Below are 19395 nucleotides of genomic sequence, written 5' to 3' on the forward strand. Positions count from 1 at the left end.
CGCCGAAAGGGCCGGGTATTATACGCGAGATTGGGCCTCATTACCGGCACGCAGCTGCTCCCAGGCTAATAAGCCGTCACAGCTTCTGTGCAAACGCGTCCCGAATGCAAATGTTACCTTTTCTCTCTGTAAGAAAGCGCGCAATCCCTCCCAGACCCCGATGAAAGAAGAAAGAATAGGGGAACTGAGCCTGAGAAAGAAAGAGGGAATACAGAGGGACACCAGCTTCCCAGTGAAAAAGATTCAGGTAATGTAGATCCATATATGAGAGAGAGAAAGAAAGAAAGAAAGAAAGAGAGAGTCAGTCTCTCGAGATCGACGACGCGAGACACTCGATCCTCCTCTCGCGATATTGTTTCGTGACTGTTGAGGTAAATTGGGATAAACGTCCGGGTGAAAGTATCGAAGTCGATTGGGTTCATCGAGCAATTCCATTCGTGACTTCTAAACAGTGCTGCTGTTAGTCAGAGTTTAAATTAGCGACTTGTATAATTCGTGCAATTCTATCAAATGATTTTATTAGACAAATAGAGAATTATAATTGTATACGTATAGAAATATTTGTTTGCTCTTTAGAAAGAATATATGGATATTTATTGTTATTTAATAAATGTATTAATGAACAAAATTATTAGCATCTAAATGTATGCAAATAAATACAATAATATATGATATTGTTATAACATTTATTTATCACTAGAAAATACGATTTATATACTCTCCAATTTTCTAAATCTCAATTGAATTCGTTAAAAAAAAAAATTTCCAAATCGAACTATTCCCATTAATAACACTATTGTATCCATCAAACAGCGTTCCAATATATTTTAATATCCCAATGATCTACTTTCTCATAGCATACGGCAGCACCCACGCGATCCTCGGGATCGTAGATCGCGTAGAAGGGGGGGAAGAACAGTTGGTGCGGGCGTAGGAGTCGCGCGTTATCCCGAAAGTTTAGTGGCTGGCGCGAGGCAGAGCACGAAACCGGTAGTAAAGTTATTCAGAGGGCAGGAGAAAGAGAGAGAGAAAGAGAGAGAGAGAGAGACAGAGAGAGATAAAGGAAAGGGAGAAGAAAGAAGGTGGAGGCAGAAGGCGGCCGGGTATCCGAGTACCCGAACCGATCTTCACAGATAAGGGCAGAAGGTGTAACTTACTAGGCCCCGTTGTATACCTCGATACATCGTGCCTTTATATATCCCCGTTACATGCCCTTCTCTGTATTCCCTCGGCTGCCCTCTCTTCCGCCACGACCCGTTTCTCTCTCCCTCCTCTCGCGCCAACCACCCTCTTCCTTCTTGCACTCCCTTTTTATCTCTGGAACCTCGATGCTTCGCGACTATTATGTAGCTTGTGAATACTTCTCCAAGTATGTGTATACATATTATACGTGTGTATAAATGTGTCGAGTATGTCGAGCGTGGAGTATGAGTGTGTGTATACGTGACGTGGAAACGTAGAGAGAGAGAGAGAGAGAAGGATGGTCGCCGATCGTGGAAGATCGTATAAGAAGCTCCGAAATATGCTGCCGCATGCCGGCCGGTTCCACGAACACAAAATAAAGACAATGGACGCGTCTTTGGTCAGCTCTCACCGCTTAGGTCGCGGTTCGAACGTTCGTAGCAGGCTCGTTTTCTTGCGTGGATAATGGAGAACCCCGTTCGATGTCGAACTTAGCATCTTTCTTGGAGGATTCGTTTGGGTTGTTGTTTCTTGAGGAATGAATCAATTTGTGAATTGAGAAGCGTAGCTTGAATAGGATTGTACAATAGCTTTTTCTTTTTCTGGAAACTGTATGATTATTGAATGTTTATAACGATCGAGATGATCAGTTAATTTATATTCTATATATTATTATGAACATTGAAAAAAGAAATTAGCTTTGTTTGAAAAGAAATAGAAGAAGTCTTCGATGATAAGATTTATTTTTTATTGCATTCTTCAGTAATTCAAAGAAAGAAAATCTGTAATAATATGTGGATCAATTTAAGTGTCTTTCAAATTGTAAGATTAATTATTATTTTTTTGATAATTCTTTGAATTGACATTTATTAAATATATAAATCAATTTTCCTATAACAGGAGGAATTTCAATATTCGAAATCCTGTTAGATAAAAATTATTAGAAATATGAGTCAAAAGTTATTTGACTTGCAGCACGATGATTAAATCGTATAAGATAGAAACCTGATTGTCGAAGAGCTGATTATATCCAAATACTAAAATTTCTTTAAAAATGCATAATTCGATAATTATTTGGGAAGTCGTAAACTGGATGTAAAATAATATTCTATAATCGATCGAGGATCCCGAATTTTTGTTGTTTAAGTGTGCGATCTCCCCTGCCCGGATAGATATTCACGAAGGAGCCAAAACAGCTCGTTCGAGATTTAACGCCTCAATTACGAATTCATCGCTGGAGGCAATTCGGCCAGTGATGGGATGAAGACGATTTCAACCGCCTCGGAACAACACGAACGCTGCCGAATATATTGAACACCTTGCAACATTTTAAAGGGACTCTGGCCTTCGTGTATCTCGTACGCCGTAAGTTCATCCTGACAGCCGAACCGCCGTAAAACATTTGAACGAAACAATAATAAACGGGTCTGGTATTTCGTTCGCGTCAAGAGCCTTGCTTTCTTGCCGTCTCAGGGGGAAGAAGAATTGCGAGAAGGAGTTTCGTGAAGGATCGTTTTTCTTCATCGCCATACCTTTTAAAATCTCGCACGATTGAATCTATATCTAATATCTATATCTAATATCTATCTATCTATTTTTAAAGTTCAAGATATAGGTGAATCTCTTTCACTCGTTTAGAGAAAGATTCGAGAAACTCTTAAAATTTAAGAGAAGAATAATTTTGATCTTGTTCTATTTGTTCTACCGTAAAATCATAAAATTTCTCAATCTCTTGGGATTAATTTTTCAAATCATAATTCAGAACGAACTTTTTCAATTCCTAATTTAATTTTCTAAATTTTTTAAATTATGCTCCTCACTAGATTGGAATCTATTTTGATAAAAGGTGAATGAAGAAAGTATAGTAGATTGAGTCACGAGCCCGGCTTTAGGTTGCGCGCGCGAGAGACACCCTTTTCCTAGGGCCTGGTCCAGATTACGATCTCGAGGCGCTCTCGCAATTTGCATGGGGTGTAGGTTTTCGGGATTAGAAACGCACACACGAGCGTGAACGAAGCGTTTTTCGTGGCTGAAACCGGCCGATACCCGCGCAACATCGAAGATGTATGCGTGTATATATGAGAACGAATTCATGGCTCCTCTTAATACTCTTGCTAAGACGATTTATCCTCGACGGCTCGATCGGCGCGAGCAAGAAGACAAGAGGACGAACACGGCCGTTCAGGCTGAATACAAGATTGGAAGAAAGAATTCTTTTGCATTTTTCAAGATTCGTTCGCTTTTCTGATGTACGTTGATTCTTTTTTCTTTTTTTTTTGAAGTTAATATCAATATCATTGATCGATGATTATTTTAGATGATATCGTTAAAATTTTATGTAGCTCGAGAAGTAACTGAATATTTGATAACTTTCTGACAAGAAGATTCTAATTACATGACACGTAAATTAAATAACAAAGATAAGGATTGTCAGATAAGGATACAGATTGAATTTGAAAATCTTTTAACGAAAGGAATAAAAAATATAAAGTTTCATCAGTATCGATACATAACAATGGAACATGATGAATAACAATTTCTGAAATAACAAATATTTAAGAAATAATATTTTATCTTCGCATATCTTCTTAAAATCCAAATTTCAAGCATTCCCCAAAATAATTATCATCCTACTCTACGACTTCCCTAATTCCCATCTTATCCAATTACCAAGATCAAGCCGTGTAACACCAAACCAGCTCCTCTCTCCTTCCAAAAAGATTCTCCACCTTTATCCGATCCCCTCCTTCCAATCCAAGAACACGATCACCCGAAAAACTCACCTGCGCTTCGTGTGTGCAACCACCGCGACTTCAATTCGACCTTGGACCATCCCCGACAATTAAGCGGAGAGACAGATGGCTGGAGAAGAGGTTGACGCTCGTTACACGCGTCCTCTTCTCTCGCCGAGTTTGGATCACGTGCTCGATCTCTCTGCAGAACCGAGCATCTGCCGAAATAACGACTTAATTTGCTCGGCCCAGCCCGCAGCCAAGGTGGCGGAGTGGGCCTTTTCGATGCGTTTCTCGGAAAGCGAAGCTTTTTTTTCACGGCGTTTCCCGCAATAGCTACTGTGGTGGCAAAGAGCGGCCTGACTTTTGGAAGAAATTCGAGATTAAAATCTTGGTTCTCGAATGATCAGTTGGCCAAGGACGTTGGAGGAGCAACCTCGTTCAAGTATCATCTGTGGCCGTCCATTAATATCTAGTATACACGCTACGTGTCTCGTTACACAGGTTCCCTCTACTGGGTCAGACTCACTCACGTGCAAAGAGGATTATTATGTTGTTTCTATCAAATCGTTGTGGCGGTATCTCGAGACTGCTGGCGGTTTGATAACGAGTGGCGGGAACGAGAAAATCGTGTTGTGGTTGGATGAAGATATTATGGGGCTTTGGCTGCCGTTTGCTAATGAAACGAGAGTGAAATGAGTGGAATCAGTGAAATTGCATTATTGATAATTGTGAAATCAATTACGATCATATATGAAGGAATTTTTAAAAAATTTTAAAACATTGGAAGAATATTAATAATATTGTATTGTTAAGTTTTTAAATAAAAAATTGATCATTATTGTAGTATAATTGAAATAAAATTATAAGTTTTTGTGGAAAATTTATATGAAATGTTAAATTTATTTAACGTATTATAAATTTTGTATTGCAATCACTTAAACATGCGTGAATGATCAATGACTTTTGCGATATGAAGGACGTTTTATAAATTTAAAATTTGAGATTAAATTTCATAAAGGTTAAAAATACTAGAATAAAATAATAGAGTTTTAGATCAAATATTTTCAGTTTTTATTATCAAGGTTAAAGTTATACAACATCTTTAATTTCAATTAATTCAATAATATTCTAAAACATTGATTGTAATCAAAACCTTCTAAATTAAAGTATAAAATTCGAAAATATTCAAAATCGGAATAGTAAAATTAATAATATTTTTGCTTCTTTTCATTACATGTTTCCATCAATTAATTTTCATTAATTTTATTTTTCCATCTCTAAATATTTAAGAAACGAATAAAAAATTATTTATAATGAAATATTATTTGATTAAAAAAGTTTTGGAAAGGTATCGGCCACGTGATGGCCATACGATACACGGCGTCAGGTGTTCTCCGTAAAAAAGTCCAAGTCTTGGAACGATAAGCGCGTAGTTGTCCACGGAAGAAGCCAATTTTCGTTCGAAAATTCGTGCGGTCGCTTAAATACGTTCTGGGATAGTCAACGATCTTAACGATAATCAAGTTTCAATAATTTCAGTCTATAATTCTGATCCCTTTTCTGTTTTAAGAAACAATATTGTTTGCGCCTTTTCATCTTTTCATCATATATTTTCCAGAATTATCAACTAATCATCTTTGTTCTTTTTTCTGTTTCAGGTGAGTATCCTGACTTTTTGTAATTTAATAAATTATTGCCATGGCTGTGGTGAGTACTGTGAAAGCTATTTATTAAACGTATAAAAATATATAGAAAATACATAATATACAAAAATATCTAAAATAAAATACTCATTGCAATATTCAAAGAAAGAATTAAATTTTTATTTAAATTGTAGTGAAAATACGAATTTACATAAACAACATGTAATATAATAATAACAAATTAAAATTTAAACTAAAAATACATAAATCGAATCAGAATGTAAATTAGAATTAAATATTAGTTACTTTTCGAATATAAAATTGTAAAATCTATTTTTAATGCTTATATTTAATTAGAAATTTATTTTTAGATAAACATTTTACAATCATATTGTAAATCTGTCGCAATGAAAAATCGTACGTCAAAAAAACCAAAAATACGAAGTATGAAATACGAAAGTAAATACTTCAGCATCTAACAATACATGCATCTTCTCAAATATAATCAATTCTTCCCATCAAACGCGAAATTCCCACGAGAGAAGGTCCAGGTTAGAAGTAGGCATGGTGGCCATCGCCATCCCGTCCGCCGGTGGTTCCCCGTGCGCGCGTAATCGTGGTCGCGTACGCGCCTGCGCATCCCCACACGATAATCCTTTATCGCTAAAGAGCCGGAGAATCGTAGGCAGATACGAATGCGATTTTCAGAACCTGTTATGGTCGTTCCGGGGCCCTCCAAGGTGGTCTACAATTGCAGTAATAACTCAATTATCCTCTCTGGGGCCCGGGTATCCGCCTATCTGCCTCTTTTACTCTCAAATCTCTCACTCGGCCCCCTCCCTTCATCCTCGTCGCTCGAACGAAACCGCTGTTTAACCCTCTCGTTCCCCTCGTGGCCGCGGCCTCTTCCTGCTTTTATCTCGATCCCTCGTCCCACCCTTCATCCACATCGCCCGCCTTCCCTGCCCCACACAGGCCTTCCTCTCGTGGTGGAGAGGAGCGTAATAATCCCTTCGATCCCATCACGATCTCGACGTTCACATATTATTAGGGGCTGCGAGGGGCACAGCCACGCACCAGGGAATCGGCACGGAATCGTAACGAAATCGTACAATTAGTTCGAACGATTGCCCCGCAATGATGACTTCTCTCGTTGCTCACGGCTTCCACCCGGTGATAGCCCGATATGTTTGCTGTTTTTTCGAATCGAAGGCGCCGTGGGGTTTCGGGATAGGTGGATCAAGATATTGGGCGAGCTGGATTGGCGGGTTTAAGGATGGTTTGAGAATTGTTGTAGATTTCTTTCGATTCGAAGATGATCATTACCTTATATACTTATTTTATATCATATATGTTATCATAATTGGCCAAAATATTCACAAGTCGAATGATCAATTGAATATATCGAATGCGATTGGAATAAAGCAATAAGTGATTTCAAAATATCATGGAGTAAATTCATCCCATATATATGTAAAAGTAATAATTATTATGTCAAAATGTGTCCTTATCAGATTACGAGAATTTTTCAAAGCAAACAAAAATCTCCTCCTTTTCTCTTTGCTATTTCACTAATTATTTTTTCGTAGATGAACAATATTAAATATAATATAAATTCATATAAAAGAATATCAAACATCAATAATAATTTCAAATGGCAAACGCAAAATTCACTCATTATTTACAATGTATATCCGAAAATGACTCGTATTATCACCATAAGATTCCACCGGTCATCATCCCCAACTTCTTCACCGCTATTTCAACGATCCAAGCTCTTAAGCAGCCATCAACCCTCGCCGTACGTTCTCCACAAGCACCTCGCCGCTAATCGCGAATATCTCAAGCTCAACTTGGTCCCAACATGGCTGCATGAATCACCAGAATCCCCATCAACTCTGCTAGGTGGCGTCGTTGAATGCTCCACGCGCGTCGCAATAAACCATCGCGTTTCGAGAGGTGGACATACCGTAAGGGATTCGCGAGAAGATCCAAGGGAAAACACGAAGGAAGAAGTAAAGAGTGATCGAGTAAAAAGTCGCGTCTGTATACGTGTGCATGTATGTGACCGCGTGCCAGAGGCAACACGGTCCAGTCCAGTAAAGGGGGTTAAGCCAAAGCCCCATTGATCATAGGATCCACGGTCAGTCCACGATCCCATGACTCTGACCGTAAAGCCTCGTAAGACCCGCGTTGGGACGAGAGACGAAAAAAGGCCGGAAACCGAGTCAAGGTGGAAAAGAGACGACTTCTCGGGCGGAAAGAAGACGCGCGCGTGCTGCGCTTTGAGAAGTGGGCACGGGTGAGGTTAGGTGAAAAGAGAGGAGAACGTCAGACCCCCATAACCGTGAACTCTGCACACCGTGGCTTTATGGCGGTACGAAGACGTGGAATTACCCCCGTCGTAAGCAGGTATATACTTAAATCTCGCGCTCATGCACGTAAGTCGCGCACAAAATTGCACACGGGCCCGATCGAGATTGTGGAAAAGCGGACTCTCGACGAGCGCGGCTAACGCGCATGCTCGCGCACGCGCTCAGGCTAAGGCCTTCATCGAGGCGACCCCTATGGGGGTGTGGCGTGATTTACCATTGGGAACGGTGCCTGAGTCTCGTGCTTTTATGCGCGCCGCCGTTTTTGATGGGTTCGCCTGTACAGCTATGCGACAGATACTTGACGTGGAGAAATATCGAGTTGTCCGCTCGCGAACAATTTGCTGTTTATGAGAACGTGTGGGGCTTTCTATCTGTTGAGAGTGAGGTTATGAGTTCCTCTTGTGGGAAGGAGAATGGTTTCTCTGATTTGATGTTGGTGAGATTTTTTTCGTTAGGAAAGATAGTGTTTTTTTTTTATAAAGGGAAAGTATTTTCGCGCTTGATGTTGTACAATGTAATATTTTGTTAAGTAACTCGATAATAATTTATTTTTGGTAAAACAGATTTAAAATTTTAATACATTATGAAATATTTGTTAAAAATATTGAAAAACAATGTGAATATTTTTAAATTATTCTTGAAACCTCAATTAATCTCAATTTATCATTTAAATTTCTTAATTTTTTAAAAATATTGATTTTGCAATGAAAATTAAAGTATTTGAATAAATAAAATCATAAATATAATTTGTATAAACGATTTCTCTTTTTATCTTGGATTAAAATTTCTTCAGGTAGAATGAAAAATACTTCAAAGTAGATATTACATGCGTATATATCAAATTAATATTAATCTCGAATTTTATTTTTTAATATATAACTCAATATAAAATTTATTTCGCACAATAAAGAAAATAAAGAGAAATAATAACATAATAAATTATTCTTTTCCATTTAAATTTTGTTTTCAATGATAGCGTTAATGTTAATGTTATTCAAAATAGAAATAAATTAATGAAAAATCATGAAAAAAAGATTGTATATAGAGATGTACGAAGATTGATATATGCAGGTATTGCATTATCGATTTAATTAAGATGCGATCAATTAAGATCGTCACTCGCTGTTGAAAAGGTCAAAACAACGAATAAAATTATGAATGGAAGTGTTGCGATAACGATCTAACTTCTTGAATTCCCGGCTCGGATAAATAATTCAATTAAGGATTTCTCTCTTAAAAGAAACGTAATTACGTAGGGAAATATTCTACTCACCATTTGATTGAGAATTGCCACATTCATGATCTTCAATTGAAATTCAATATGTATACGAAGAATGATAAATAATTAATGAATCTCTCTACGCTACCAAAGTACAAGCAATTTGTCATTCGGAATTAGTATTCGTTTTTTTTTAGATTTAGTGCTGTGTCTTTCGAATTTATACAGAAAATTTTAATTAATTTATTTATTTACAATGGAAATTATTTATATGAAATATTATACAAAGTATTAAAAAAAATTAAAGTCGAATCTCGGAGAAATTAAAAAATTAAAATTTAAATTGAAAATCCACAATACAATCGAATATATTTATATTTAATCTTCAATAATGTTATATTTATCTTTAAATATGTTATATTTATCTTCAATTGTCTTTTCAATAGTTTAACGTAAATATCGAAAGTGATATTTTGTCTACTTTCATTTCATCGATAAAAAAATACTTCGAAAAAAAAGAAAAAAGAAAAAGAACAAAATTCTGAAAAATATAAAAAATTTATATTAATTTTTTCATACTATCTTATTCTTTATATTAATAATCAATAATCTATCAAAATGATTTTCGAATATTTTAATGTTATTAATAATATTTAAATAATTTTAACCTTTGTCAATTTTCTGATAATAAAATTCTAAACTTGAAACATATACATCAATAGCAAATATATCAAATGATAACCCAACTGGATTTGAAAATTATTTGAAGAGAAGATATTTTTATTATTAATATTGATAACAAATAAAAAAAAATTATATATAGATGAATTCAATCCAAAATAATCGTATGTTTTATCATACGAAATATGACCACAAGCACCATTAGCGAAGTTTACAAGAGCTCCGTGAAAACGCAATTAAATTCAATGAGGAATCGATTACTCACCAAGTGGCGATAAGAGAAGTTGCAAATTATCAGCAAATATTTTATCTTGTGCCCACGTATGTCGATCGAAGTCGATTCGAAGAGCGATATTTAGATCACGCCGGCTCGTAATCGAATTAAACTCGAATGTAAGAATCTCGGAGGTGAGAAACGCGATTTTTCCTCCGGGTTCAGTTTTAATCTGAACGCACGACCATCCAACGATAAGCGCTCCGATGCAAATTTAACGACGCCCATTAAGGGAGACATCACCGTGAGGCGCCTTAATGACAGTCCTTAAATCCTCAAGATTCGTTCTGCGTTATCTTCTGTGTTTGAGGGAGGGGACGAGATCGTTTAAGACGATCGTCTCGCCGCCGATAAGATCGGATTGTGATTCGTTGCGTTAATTATTGATCATTTGTTTCTTCCAAATATTTTTTCTCTTTTTTTTTTCGGAAATTACGAGTCGATGTGTCGCGTTCTATGAGAGAAATCGATGAAAAATTGTGGTGAAGCGAGATAGATTAAGTTTTAAAGCTCGTAAATTGAGGACAGTAGTTCGAGTGATGTTTTTTTAATTAAGTAGCATTTGAAGTTTATGGGAGAGTGTTACGTATTTTATATAATGGGAATAATTGATATTGTGATTATGAAAAATAATCTTGGAATTTTAATTGTTTAAATAGTGAAATAATTTTCTGGATTATTGGATAATATATATATATATATATAAGTTCTATGAAGAATGGAAAATGAAAAAGATAAGGAAAAAATGTGTGTATAGGTATTACACATTATTTAAAATATAAAATATTTTCTAAAATTTGAAATCGATAATGAAAGAAGAATTTTAAAAAGTAGCAAAAGTGAAATAGACTGAAAAAAAATATAGTATATAAGGAGAAAGAAAAATAATAGAAAAATATTCCAGAAATATTAATAAAAGAGAATGTAAAAAAAATGAGAAAGTCATTGCTATATAATCTTATTTTACGCTGAATAAAATCAATTTATAATTGTTTGTTTGTGTTTGCAATAATTCCCTTTGAATTATCTCATGCCTTTTCTTCTTTTTTCATTTTTCGTAACATCTTGTAGGAACAAACAGTATATGTTTCATGTTAAAACTCTAATTGTATAAATTTATAATATTTCAAAAATTAATGTTTAATATTGTCAAGCTCAGGAAATTTATCTTGTAATTGTAACATCAAGCAAAATTCAAATGCAAATAGTTTGATAGTCAAAAATTAGATATAATTTAAAAAATACAAAATCAATCAATATGTTCAAAATGAAAAAAAAAAAAATTGAATTTCTAGCGTATTTTTCTAACCATCTGTGCAAATAATTTCGATTACATCTCAAATCTTGAATCAAATCGACCAATAAATATCCCATAATTATAAATATCTATGAACACAAGACACAAAACTACGTTTAAATCACGCAAAATCGACTAGGAATTCATAAGTACAAATCTCTCGGCGCCCAATCCTTTCATCAACTCCGGGAACAAGTCTCGCTCCCATCCACAGGTTCATCATTGTATATACGGGATAAATGAGGACGCTGGAACCCCCTAATAAATACCGAGTTTCTCCATCACTGGCGTCCACCTCGCTTCCACCCTCTCCAATCAGGCATCAGACACGATCCTCAGGAGGTAGTCCGCCAACCTACTCCTTCCTTCCTTCCTTCCTTCGTTCCTTCCTTCCTTCCTTCCTTTCTTCCTTCTTTCTTTCTTCCTTCCTTTCCTCAATTCCTTCCCTTCCCTTCCTTTCTTCCTTCCTTCCTTCCTTCCTTTCCTCCCTTGCCAAAGCAATCTTCCATCCCCGGAGTAAGACATTGAGGCACCTGCTAGAGTCCAGCTCAATCAGGGAGTATAGCGTGGCGGAGAGGAGGCAGAAGGCGGTAGTGGGAGAGCTTGCACGGTATACTCAGGGAACTGTATCCGGACGGGGCAGGGGCCCTCGACCGACTGGGTGGTCCTACCGCTTCAGTTGTGTTCCGACGCGCTTCAAGCCAACACTACGAACACTATTTCGATCCACCACGGGTGTCGTGTGCTGCCTCTCTCGTCCAACTGCACTGGGCCAGAGCCCCAGACCGAACAGGCGGAACAGGCCACACCGCGGACCTTCCTACCGGTTCCACGCACCCGTTCGTTCGATCGTCGACGAGGAGGGACATTTGGATCGATCATCCATGGTTTACACACGTTGTCGTTTCACACTGTCATCTCACACTCGTCCATCCTTCGCAAAAGGTGATTTTAACACGCGTGGGACGGACGTTTGATCGCGTTTGATCACGTTTGATCGTGTTTGATCCCGCGATTCCCCACTCCACGCAAGCATTTTCGAAGGTGACAGGGGTGAAGGTTGCGCGGGCGGGGTTCACAGACGAGGACAAAAAGAACGAGAAGTGTCGTGGTTGGAATGGAAACGACAAGAGAGATTCGGAGGGATCGGTTTAGTCGGAGCTGATTGGCGAAGGTGAAAAGTGTCGGAGGTAGAAAGCTCGTTCCGTGGGAGGAACCGAGTGTGTGGTGCTGGGGAAGCCGAGCGTCTGTCAGACTCGGGGATCTGTCAAGCCGAAGGATTGGCCGAAGCCATCGTCGAGATTGTTAATAGCCGGTGACGGCTCGTGGGATGAGAGTAGTCCTCGTTCTTGGGCCCCCTTGAAATCTTGCGCGGACACGTATTTCGATTATTATTTCGTTCGTACAAATCTTATTTTGGATTATTTGGTGAGGAATACAGTAGTGGTGAGGGAAAGTTTCACGATGTAAATTGTGCGATCGATAAATCGGAGAGGATCGAGAGGGATTCCCGAAACGCGAGTTGACCGGTTTTGTTTCTCCGCGAGAGGCGATCGGCCGATGATCGGTTGCGGCCGGATAAACGACGAGATAATTCGTTCGGCGGTGAAGTGAAACGATTCGATCGGTAGGTGCGAAGGAAGGAGATGGTATAAGGGACGATAACGACAAGGTGGCACGCGGGCTGTAATCAAATGCAGGTTTATTTAGAACGGGCGCTTTGATAAAGTGGTTAGTGCGAAAGCGTGGATCGAGCCAATCATACCTGATTGCCTGGACGTGAGTTGTGCGAACCGAGAAAGAGAGGAGGAGATATCGTGGAAAAGAGATAGAAAGGGGCTTCGCAAGAGAAATCGCTTCGAGTTGCTTGGACACGTACCCAGATGAAGACGTCCGATGTTGCGCCACGTGATTCGTAGATCGACCCTCGATTTCTCGATTCGATAGACTTTGCCGATTGAGGGGCGATTATCGTGGAGGAGACCAGCTTCTGCTTGATATCGTGCCTCTCGATGGACTTGAAAATGTGAAGATTCTCCCTTTCGGTGGGGGAACAGGGTGAGTTTTGATTATCTTAATGAAATTCGTTTCAAAGATTTGTCGTTGTAGAGTGTCTGATACCATAAAACACGTAACAATTATTTGTTTATAGAAATTTATTTCGAAGTTAAAGGGAAAGGAATTAATACGAGTGTTGGTCGATGTTTGAAAGTATAGAAAATATTATAGGAAATATGATGATGACAATTTCATACACTTTTGTTTCTAATCATTAGGAATAACGTTGTGTCATTCGTTTAATACAACAATTATCGTTCTATTCTATGATTATTTCTCATAGAACATCAAGAAATAATCTCAATTAAATAAAAAAACACAAATATTTTTCTTTACTTTTAAATTCAAAAATTCTTTATTCGAAACGAATCGATTAATCCAATCCACTTAGCTGCTAATTATGATGTTAATCAATTAACAAAAATTAGATAAATTTAAATTTACTGTAAAAGAATATAATATTTTTAATGTACTCGTATAACATGATATATTCCATATAATAATAATTTATAATATCAAAGCATACGAAATATTCGAAACTTGAATCGCCAATCTATTAAAAAATATTTCCCTCTATTCATTAATTTAAAAAAAAAGAAATCTTCACTTCACTAATTCTTCACTAAAATCCAAACTTATTCACAAGTTTTTTCGTTTTTCAAAATTCAAGAAAATTCGTACTGAAAACCGAATCCTACATCCGTCCCAACATTGCGACACAAAGTTTCGTAACAATGCCAACCGCGTCCACATTTTCTCGCCGGAATTTCCCGGATATTCGTGTTGCTTGGAGGAAGGAACATTTGTAGGGGAAGGGGGGGGGGGGCGCGGTCCAGGTATGCGCACCGACCACGGGGTCCCATTCACCGTTTTTTCTTATTCTTTCCACCGGCAGAGTTTCACCCAGGGAGCCCTGGGCCGACGGAGACGCCTAATTCCTAATTCCTATTCTCGCCGTTGCTCTCGCCATTGGGTCGAGGACTACGCCCCGCGAGGGAACACGAGTTGCTTTCTCAAATTCGAGTCGACCATCGCCGCAGAAAAATATCTCTATTATTGTCATGGAGATGACCGGCCGCGGGATGAATGGCCGTGCGATGTTCATGATGGAAAAACGCGGAGGAGAGATCGTCGTTAGTCGCTTTTCAACGACGATGGAAGAGTAACGTGACACGGTGGAAAATATTCCGGATGATCTGCATTTCCGTAAAAGAGGATTAAGAATGAGGAATGGAGAATGGACACGCTGTCGTCGGTTTTTTCTTTCGAGGTTATTCTGTTGAAAGAAACACGCGTGACGGATATGTTTGAGAGGTTGTGGTGAGATATGCGATTGGGAATTCACATTAGGAATTCAAAATTTTCGATGGTTTTCGTTTTGGTTGCGACAATGGAGAAAGCAATTTTTGGTAATTGGAAATTTTTAAAAGTGGAAAAAATTGTTCAAAGTCACTTTAAAATTTCAATTTTCATTTTCGAACGAAGTGAAAATTATTATAAATTATATTTTCGATTAGAATATAAATTTTTGTTTTATTAATAATGGAAATGAAAAAGAAAATTTGATAATTGAGATTATAGGGGTATATGTGTATAACAAGAATTTTTAAAGGGCATTTTTGAAAATCATAAATTTTGTAATGTATATATATTTGGATGTATATATATGTATATATATTTATATATATTTGGAACTTTCTGTTTTTGATAAAATAAACAAAAATATAGAATAACAAAAACTTTTTAATTTTTTTAAGCAAAAAAATTTTTCAAAATCATAAATTTTGATGCATTTAGAATTTGTTTTTGCTTTTAAGATAAAAGTAAATTTATAATTAAAAATGATAATAGATATTTTTAAATGAAGAGAAAATTATTAGAATTATTATAAAACTTTAATGATTTTCGTTTAGAAATTATTTTAATTGAGATTTTTAATATAAGGATATACATATATATAAAACAGGAATTTTTGAAGAATGTAGAAAATCATTTAAAATCATAAAGTTTTAATAATACTATTTAAAAATCAATAAATAAAAAAAATTTGAAATAATAAGAATTTTTAAACGAAAAGAAAATTATTCGAATATATATAAGCTTTGGTAATGTATACTTGGATATTGTTTCCGCTTCTAATAAAAAAGAAGGAAATTTGAAATTAAAACTATGCATCAAAACTACATAAAGAAAATTATAAAGGAAATCTTTATGAATACTTGTGAATTTTGAAAGAAATTGTACTAGATATCTAGAAGATTTTATTTTAATATAATCAGAATAATTACATAATCAAAATTCTGTTTTCTATTAATAAAAAGAAAAATAATAATACCAAGGAATTTCAAAATGCTATAAATAATTTTAAAATCTTACTCTGCGCATTTAAAATTAAATTATCTCTCAAGCAATATAGATATATCTTCTGCAAATATTTACGATATCAATCAAACGCATAACGTGATAACAACGGTTTCAAATTGACCAAAAAATTAGTTTCTAAAATTAAAAAGAAAAAAATCTGCTTTGATATCGAAACGAATCGAATGTTACCATCAAACCAATTATCTCGTTGATAAATCTATTTAAGCAGGCGGAAATTACTAAATAAATTTCAAAACATTTCATAGTTATTTTTATGATTTCGTTATCATGTTATTACGATTAATAAACTGCGCCAGTTTTATATGTCGTAATTATCATCTACTCGATAAACCTTTTTCTTATTTCTTAATTGCAAAACTCGTAAACTCTTCGACTTTTGTCCATATTGTTTTCGAGATAGAGCGGATAAGATGGCAATGTCATAAATATTTACGGCAATTATCGTGAAAGATAACAGGTTCTGAACACATCCTACGAGATATAGCGTAATATTCGAGAAATTCAGCGAGCTCAACGAGTAAAAAAATCTTTTCTTGATCACATATCTCGATCTTTGTTTTATCAAGAGACATGCATCTTGCATTATCGAATATTAATCTTTATCACTTTATTAAATTATTTTCTGATAGTTGCTCGAAGATGAAGATGTTTTTCGCGATTAAGTTAATTTAAAAAAAATTTAAATAGGAATTTTTCTCTTCCTCGTAACCAGATCTCTTTAATTAGATTAAAATATGTATATAAAATATTTTAAATACTTTTTTTTGGCCTCAATTTAAATAGAAATTTTTTTGTACTTGACATTCTTGAAATTGTTATTAAAGAGAATATTAAAAATTCTTCGATAATGATCATACATTAATTATAATATTTTATCAGATATATGAATATTTATATTCATAGCAAGATTATTTGATTTAATTTATATTTAATATAAATAAAAAAATTTTTAAATTCTTTTCAAATTACTTTATCTCTTCATTATAAATCTATTTATTGTAAATTCATATAAGATTCGTCATTTATGTAAGTCATATAATTTGTTTTCTAAATTTTTCGAAAATATCTTTAAATTATCATTCTATTAAAATCTAATACAAGATTTTTAATGTAACAATTCTACTTCAATTAATTATATGAAAAATATTATTTACTTTAATAACGACATGAGTTTTCAATCTTTTCAATCATATAGAAAATAATTATAACAAATTAGAGAGATAAGAGAAGAATAATTAAATGATAATTTCTTTGAATTGACAATCACAATATGAAAATTAATTAATTGATTTATTAAATTATTAAGCAATTGAATTTTGCGCTAAATGAAACAAAACAGAAATCAATTACTTAAATAAGCTTTAACCGATATTTTACACATACTTCTTTTTTGTCTGTTTCTCCATCTTTAAAAATATTATCCTCTAAAAACGTAGACAGAAATATATTAATATTCTATTTAGAGTCTCTTCAAGAGAACTAAGATGAAGAGAAAATTTCAATGGATGGAGGAACAGTGGGTGGAAAACTTCTCGTGATATTTGCTCGCATGCCAAGATGCGTGCGTGCTGTGCTATGCGTCATTATCGGACAACGAACGCAATGAAATGAGAGAACTGGTTCTCCCGTGTTATGTCCATCCGTCTGTACGATTGCCCGCCGGCATTCGCGGTTCCTATTCGAACCTCGCCATTTTCTTCCCTGGTCTCTTGTCAACTTCACGTGTTTGTTTAATCCCTTCACCATAAATTAAATATCTTCAAATCCAAGCATGAATAATAATTCTCACTTTAAACTTTCTATTTTATTTCACTTGTTATTCAATTATTTTTTAATCGGAATGAAGACAATAATTATTCACTAATACACAAGACATAAAATTATTCATAATACGTGTTTGGTCAGCAAAATGTTAACGTTTAATTTTCGTTTTATATCTTATACATTCCTTCTTATAAAAGTAATTAGAACTATTTATAAAATAAATAAAAATATTACTGATTCATAAAAGTTGAGATTTACGCTTGTAATTATATAACGTTTCTTATAATATAAAACTCCTCTCTCAATTAATCAATAATTTGAATTATCAAAATTCTGTTCGATAAATTTTTCGTTTTTTCTAGAGAAAAATATTTCAAGAAAGAACCAATCTCCTAAAAAAAAAAAAAATCATTTACACAAAAATCAAGTAGGTAATAACACGTATCGACTGAAAATTAATAAAAAACCTACAAGATCGTTCACCACGGTCGATTACCATCGATAATTCAAAAACCCTGTCAAGACCAGCTAACCAATGTATCCAGAAGCTCCCGTGTATCAATTTCCCGAGGACATTATAATTCGCAACATGGGGGCCGCTAAAATCGCAAATAACTGTATTACGAGCGGCGCAATACACCGGTTACCGAGCGTAAACAAGATCGAAGAGGAGAGGGAGGAAGATGGAGCGGAAGAGGAAGGGGTTAGGGACCTATCGACGCGCGGTCGTAAGTAATTCGAAGTAACGTCCCTTTAATGAAATTACATCCTATTTGCATCCATAATACGATGCATGGGGAAGAATGGTCGAGCTCCCAATAAAAACTCATTAATTTCTCTCTCTTCTCTCCCCCCTCCCCCCGTCCCTTCTTCTTGATATCATTCCGGTTTACAACCCCGGCCAATAAGTTTCTTGTACGCGAATAACGACGACATACACACATACACACACAGAGTGGTGCGCGGGATGAGAAAAGTGAGACGAAACGGGTGAGATAAAGGAAAAGGAGGAATGGAGCGAAAAAGAGAGGAAGGAGAAGAGGAGGGACGAGTTCAAGAAAGACGTGATCGATCTTTCGAGCGCATGTACGAACGGGTTTACCTGTTGCCATATGTTAATCGCGCGGACTTTCCTCGCCCCCTTCTGCACGCGACAATGCAACCTCGCGTGCGCCTCGCGCCAATTCGCGAGGAGTAATTAGCGAATCGAGTCCGCTCGCGTGGACGTTAATAGACGTGTCTATGGATTATGTTAAACGGCGGCGATTACGCGATTCTGGGATGGAGCACGCATGCGAAAAGCGAAAGAGGCGATTTTATGAAAATCATTTCTCTTTAAAGTGTCATTCGATAATTGGATAATGACGGTGGTATGATGGTTCTTTGAAATTGTCGTGAGACAACAATTATTATCCGACGTGTAGCTCGATTTTGATGATTCTTCTTTCGAGATATCTTTTTGGAAAAAATTATATAAAATTGTATATAGTTTCTATAATATATTTGGATAAGAAACAAATAAAAATAGTATCCATTGTGTAACAATTTACTAGTTACGCATATGATATTCTGTTGATTCATTTGTTCAATTTGTTACAAGTAATTCTGTTGATGTATCTTATGATGCATCTTTGTTTCTTTGTGCATTTTAATAAAAAATAGATAAACACAAAATTACAGTGATTACCGATGCCGAAACCCGGGATTGAACCGGGGACATTTAGATCTTCAGTCTAACGCTCTCCCAACTGAGCTATTTCGGCTCTTGAGAGAACACTAAAA

General features: G+C 35.8%; 1 protein-coding gene and 1 non-coding gene across 3 annotated transcripts in view; one reads left to right on the plus strand and one right to left on the minus strand.

Annotated features, from left to right (window-relative positions):
• Positions 1-19395, plus strand: part of LOC551746 (transcriptional activator cubitus interruptus) — a 175939-nt gene that overhangs the window by 80104 nt on the left and 76440 nt on the right. Inside the window, exon 1 of one of the 2 annotated variants that reach the window (XM_006558182.3) lies at positions 13330-13464. The exons of the other annotated variant lie outside the window; for it this stretch is intronic. The gene's annotated coding sequence lies outside the window, so the exon portion shown is untranslated. Of the gene's footprint in view, positions 1-13329; positions 13465-19395 lie in introns of those variants that run through there. 2 annotated transcript variants of the gene reach the window in all.
• On the minus strand, positions 19304-19376 carry TRNAF-GAA. Its single transcript has one exon. It is a non-coding gene; the product is annotated as a tRNA-Phe (tRNA).

This window comes from Apis mellifera, linkage group LG4, assembly GCF_003254395.2.
Source record: "Apis mellifera strain DH4 linkage group LG4, Amel_HAv3.1, whole genome shotgun sequence".
In the NCBI taxonomy this organism is placed as follows: domain Eukaryota; kingdom Metazoa; phylum Arthropoda; class Insecta; order Hymenoptera; family Apidae; genus Apis; species Apis mellifera.